This window comes from Bufo bufo, chromosome 6 (genome assembly GCF_905171765.1).
Source record: "Bufo bufo chromosome 6, aBufBuf1.1, whole genome shotgun sequence".
NCBI lineage: Eukaryota > Metazoa > Chordata > Amphibia > Anura > Bufonidae > Bufo > Bufo bufo.
The window spans coordinates 143,772,763-143,778,762 of record NC_053394.1 but is presented as its reverse complement, the minus strand read 5'-3'; positions in this window follow the sequence as shown (position 1 = coordinate 143,778,762).

The window sequence follows — 6,000 nt, the reverse complement described above, 5'->3', positions numbered from 1 at the left end:
ACAAACTTACCAACTCTCCCGGAACATCCAGGTGGCTTCCAGAAAAAGTTTAGACCTGCCGAATCCCAAAGAAATTGGTAAATCCCCTGCACAAGGCATAGAGGACATGTCATGAAAGAGATGCTGCCATACGTAGAAGGTGTGGAGTCTCAGGAACGAGGACTTGTCAACACACTCAAATAAATTGCAGCATGATTTACGCGCCACAATCTCCTCACTTCTACAGGCCAACTTGTTCATGTTGGCAAGTCAGCTATAGTATGCCTCACGCTGCACTGAATATTCCTGGTTCACTCCAAAGCAGTGTCTTACTAAATGGTCTCCAGTATGTTAGTTGGGGGCTCATGTTAGTTTAGGGGGCTCCCGATGAATGGAGTGCTCCAAAGTCTTTGTAATGTGCAGGCATAATGACAGGAAACTCCTATCAAACTGCTCCCGTCAATGAACCCCTGATTAATCAGGGTAAAAATAAAAAATACTCACCTTATCTATTTGCTTGCGTAGAGGCTATTGCGGCCATCTTGATTGAAGACATCGATATCATTGAAATCTATCACGTGGTGATGCCATCTCCAAGCAACATGGCCACGAAAGCCTTTTAACGCGCAAATGGATGAGATATATGTATTTTTTTTTCACCACCACATTAGGGAAAATTGATTAGTTAACACGAAGAATAAGGAAATTTGGCTTAACTGCAAATAACAGTTTTCCTTAAATTTGGATCGAAGTCGATTCGTTTGACTTCGATTCGTTCAACACTACTATGGACCCTTCACAACACACCCTCCTGCAGATTTTGGATGCACTGCAGTGTGCACTATACAGTGTGTGTGTATTAGTGTTGATCAAGCATGCTCAGCCGAACACCAGTTCGGCTTGAGCATCTCGATGCTCAGCACATAGCGGTACTCGGCCGAGTATCACATGTGCTCGAGCGCAATGCTCGAGTTTCCTCCTCGCAGTTTCCTCCTCACTGTAATGCCATAGCCATGTGGGTTACTGGCATTACAGTGATTGGCTGGCTGGAACGCGTCATCGGGTGCTATATAGCACCCGATGACGCGTGTTTGGCTCAGTCTTAGTCGGGGAGAGCTGAGCATGTGAGCAACGGAGCTAGGAGCAGCCTTAGCATAGTGCTGTGTGACTTGGGGGGAAGTTAGGCAGTTGAGGGTTAAGGTTTAGGTGAGGGGAGGGGTCATGGTCATGGTTTCCCGGGCAGTATATGAGGGGAGTGAGGGCGGAGTTTGGCAGACGGCACTCGTGGGAAGAAGGAGAAAGTTTTTTCCCTCGTGTCTGGCGAGCACTGTGAGTGTAATGGCGACTTTGGAGGAGTTATTGGGGGCAGTGAGGACGGCGGCTGAGAGACATGGGGCCGACTGGTTACAGCAGAGTCTTCAGGCTGTTTTGGCGGGTCCGGTTCCCACACCGGCCCCCCGTGTTGCGAGGCCCAGGGCTAGGAGGTCTGTACCCCCTTAGAGACTGAGCCCTGAGGCTACCCCACGGGTGCGGCGGCGCTTAAGGAGCCCCAGCAGGGACCCTCCGGTGCGGGCAGTGAGGGCAGTGAGTCTGGTGCCTTGCCGCCGCAGCGGGAGGAATCCTGGTCGGCGCCGGGCATCAGCTGGAGAGGACCGGGATGCACCCGTTGCCTTGTCCTATTCGCGGCGTGGGGGGAGGCATGGCGGAGCGGCGCCTCCCCTGGAGGCCTCGTCTGAGGGGGAGCGAGCCAGACGTCGTCCCTTACCTGTGGAGCGGGCGGAGAGTCGGCCGAGGTTGGTGGATGTGCGTGCGGCCCCACAGTCTGGCGGTGGGGGCCTGGATCTTGGACTGTCGCCAGCGGTGGAGCGGGTAGCGCCGCGGCCCCTGTCGCGGGGCCGGCGGCATTCTTCTGTGAGAAGGCGGGGGAGCGGGCGGAGCACAGCAGCGACACCAGTGGCTGTTCCTGGTACTGCAGGCGGGTCGATGCAGGAGGATGCTCTGGCTGTGGGAGATGGATCCGGAGGCGCTGCAGTACAGGATGACGCCAGGGAAGGAGCTATTTGTGTGGCTGCTGCCGGTTCTCCTGCCGGTGAGCCTGGACGGAGTCGGGTGGCGTCGGTTGCCGGGGGGGACGAGGGGCAGCGGCCGCCTAGCGGTGGGCCTGGACGGCTGGCGGATGTGGAGGTGGAGGACAGCGAAGTGAGTCAGGACGACTGGGAAGCGGACGACGGGAGGATGGACGAGGATGGAGCCGGTCCGGCGGCGGCGGCGCTGAGCGGACCATCGATGGCAGGAGCATCTGGGTGGACCACGGCTTCTGGGCGGATACCTCAGGGCCGGTCAGGTGAGGGACCTTCGGGTCAGCAACGGGCTCCTGTTGAGCAAGTGGTGGGGGGTGGTGTTTTGCAGGGCCTGGGGTTGGCGCAGGAGTTGCTGAAGGGGATGGTGTCGCTTTTATCTAGATTGCGGTCTGGTGTTCGGGAGTCGCCGACGGCGGGGTGGGCTCCGGTAGCGTCCGGCGGTGTGGGGTGTCAGTCTGGCGGGGCCGGCTCGAGTAGCGTTGGGGCGGATTTGGTGGTTCCGGTGGCTGGGGAAGTGTAGGTCGGTGTTGGTGGGAAAGGTAAGGTTGTGGACGAGGTGCGGTTGGCGGACGCGGCTAGATGGTGAGGTTTACGTCTGTTTTGAGGGGTCGCTGGGGGCTCATTTGAAGGCGGAGGTTAAGGAGAAGATTTGGAGGGACGAGTACGTGGAGATATTCTCGTTGCTCCAGTTGGAAAAGTTTAATTTGGATAGGGTTAAGCCTGATGAGTCCAAAAAAGAAGAGGAAGAGAAGCGTCGGTATCGGTTGATACAGCGGACGTATTTGAATTGGCTGCAGGCTTTTGCCATTCTGGCGAGTGTGGTGGGTGAGAAAGCGCCAGAACACTGTTCCGCTCTTTTCTGTTACATGGATGCCATTGGTGAGGCCTACAGGACTTATGGGGGTGTGGCATGGCTGAGGTACGACGAACAATTTCGTCAGCGAAAGGCGGTCCGGGCGAGTATTCGTTGGGATCATAAAGATATCGGTCTTTGGATGCGGCTTATGGCCGCTCCAAAGGTGGGTCATCAGTCCTTTCGTGGGGCGGCCGGGGCTTCCTCGGCGTCCAAGCCTGGTAGCGGGCAGAAAAAGGGTTGCTGCTGGCAGTTCAATGAGGGTTATTGCAGATACCTCGCTGACTGACGGTTCAAGCATGAATGTTCCGGATGTGGTGGGGTTCACAGTCTGTCACGGTGTTTCAAGCGTGGGCGAGGTAAAGGAGTTGATGGGGCGCAGAAGAGGGGTGACACCGGTGAAGGTGGAAGAGATGGTGCCGTGGTTAGAGAGGTACCCAGATAGGGCTGCAGCGGCATTGTTGTTCGTTGGTTTCAGGGATGGTTTTCGGATCCCGTGTTTTTCGGTTAGTCCGGTGGTGGCTCCCCGTAACTTGGCGTCGGCTTTGCGTAGGCCGGACGTGGTAGCGGAGAAGATTGGTAAGGAGGTCGCGGCGGGGCGGGTCACTGGCCCGTTTGCGGAATCCCTGTTGTCGGGTTTGTGGGTGTCACCTTTGGGTTTGGTTCCTAAAAAGGAGGCGGGCAAGTTTAGGCTCATACACCACTTGTCGTTTCCTGAGGGTAGTTCTGTTAATGATGGTATTGCTGAGGAGCTTTGTTCGGTTTCGTATACTTCGTTTGATGAGGCGGTTCGGTGGGTGCGTCGTTTTGGAAAGTGGGCTTTGTTGGCAAAAACGGATATAGAGGCTGCCTTTCGTTTGTTACCCATTCATCCGGATAGTTGTCATTTGTTGGGGTTTAAGTTGGAGGGCAGTTTTTATGTTGATTGTTGTCTGCCGATGGGTTGTGCAATTTCATGTTCTTTGTTTGAGAAGTTTGCTTCTTTCTTGGAGTGGGTGGTGAAGCAGGAGGCGGGTTGGACTTCCGTTTTACATTATCTTGCCGATTTTTTGTTTATGGGATCTGCTGGGTCGCGAGTTTGTTCGGTGTTATTGCACACAATGGAGAGCATAGCTGGTCGTTTGGGGGTCCTTTTGGCGCCGGAAAAGACGGAGGGTCCAGCGACTTCTGTAAAATTTTTGGGTATAGTGATTGATAGTGTGGCCATGGAGTGTCGGTTGCCGGATGAAAAGGTGGCGGATTTGCTGGTGTGGGAGAGTTTTTTGGGGGAGGTTCGGGATGACTTGCTGGTGTGGGAGAGTTTTTTGGGGGAATTTAATGGGCGTTCGGTGTGGATGGGGGCGCCTGTTGCCAGTGTTGATTTGGAGCTGTGTACGAATGTGTCAGGGTCTTGTGGTTACGGGGCCTTTTGTGGGGGGCAGTGGAGTGCAGGTGCCTGGCCGGATGTTTGGGTGGAAGCAGGGTTTTTGAGGAATTTGGTTTTGTTGGAATTGTTTCCGATTGTTTTGTCTGTTGAGTTGTGGGGGGATGTGCTCAGGAATAAAAGAGTGAGATTTTGCTGTGACAACATGGGGGTGGTTCAGGCGATTAACAGTCAGTCTGCTAATTCGCCACCGGTGTTGCGCTTGCTTCGCCATTTAGTTCTTAGCGGTTTGCGGTTGAATGCTTGTTTTGTGGCTGTGCATGTCCCGGGTGTTGATAATGACATTGCTGATTCACTCTCTCGTTTTCAGTGGGATCGTTTTCGCGGGCTGGTGCCGGATGCGGACGAGTTGGGTCTACCATGTCCTCAGTGGCTATGGAACGTGGCCTTGCGGTCTCCTCTGAGTTGATTCGCCGGTCTGTGAGTAGGAGTACGTGGTTGGCGTATTCTTCGGTGTGGTCCCAGTGGGAGCAGTTGCTGGATCAGGTGGGGGGTTGTGAGGTAGTGGAGGATTTTCAGATGTTGTTAGTATATTTTATCGGTTTGTCTTATAGTTCGGGGGTGTCTGTTTCGGTGGTTTCCAAGCGGGTGACGGCTGTCACCTTTTGGTTACGGTTACGGGGGCTTGTGGATGTGTCTAAATGTTTTCTGGTACGGCAGGCTTTGAAGGGTTATAGGCGAAGTGCCGCTTGGCCAGACACTCGTAGGCCAGTTTCGTGGGCAGTGTTGCAGTCGTTGTGGGAGACGGTTTGTGTGGTGTGTTTGACGCCTTATGAGGTTTGTTTAGGGCTGCTTTTTCCCTGGCCTTTTTTGGGGCCTTCAGGGTGTCTGAATTGGTGTCGGGAAGTCGGTCGTGTGGGGGCGGTTTGTTGCGGCAGGATGTGTGTTTTTCTGGGGGAGGTTTGCGTTGTGTATTGCGCAGGTCTAAAACGGATCAGGAGGGAAAAGGGGTGGTTATTATACTGCGCCCGTTGCTTGGGTCGGTTTTGTGTCTGGTCAGGTGTGTGGAGGAGTTGTTGGCGGTTAGGCCGGATGTGGTGGGTTCGTTTTTGATGCATGTGGATAGGTCGGCATTGTCGCGGTATCAATTTGTTGCGGTTTTTCGGAAGTGTTTGGTTGCAGCGGGTTATCCGGCGCAGGACTTTGAGTCTCATTCCTTTAGGATTGGGGCGGCAACGGAGGCGGCCAGATGGGGCCTGGGGGAGAAGGCCATTAAGCGGATTGGCCGGTGGGAATCTAGATGTTATCAATCGTATGTTCGTCCCCATATGTTGTGAGTGCCAAGGGGAACAAAGTTCAGTTGTTTATACGGAATTTTTGTTAAGCTGACTGGTGAGTAGGGTTTTTGATTTTATGTGTTTACAGGGTCGGCTTGTATGGCATGGATCTTCGGACATTCCTACGTGTACTGGGGAGCATTGCGGGCGAACGTGCGGAGGAACGGACGGCAATTGGGGTTCGACCCGGCTGACATGCAAGTGCGCTGGATTGACATACGGGGCCTTTTGTGGGGTAGGGTGCTTCCGGAATTTCATTCTTCAGTCTCATTGGATAGGTCACCTGATATTGTTGTATTGCATTTTGGGGGAAATGATCTGCGTGTTCGCAGTACTAGGGAGGTGATTCGGGATATGAAGTTGGACCTACTGCGTTTGTGGTCTGAT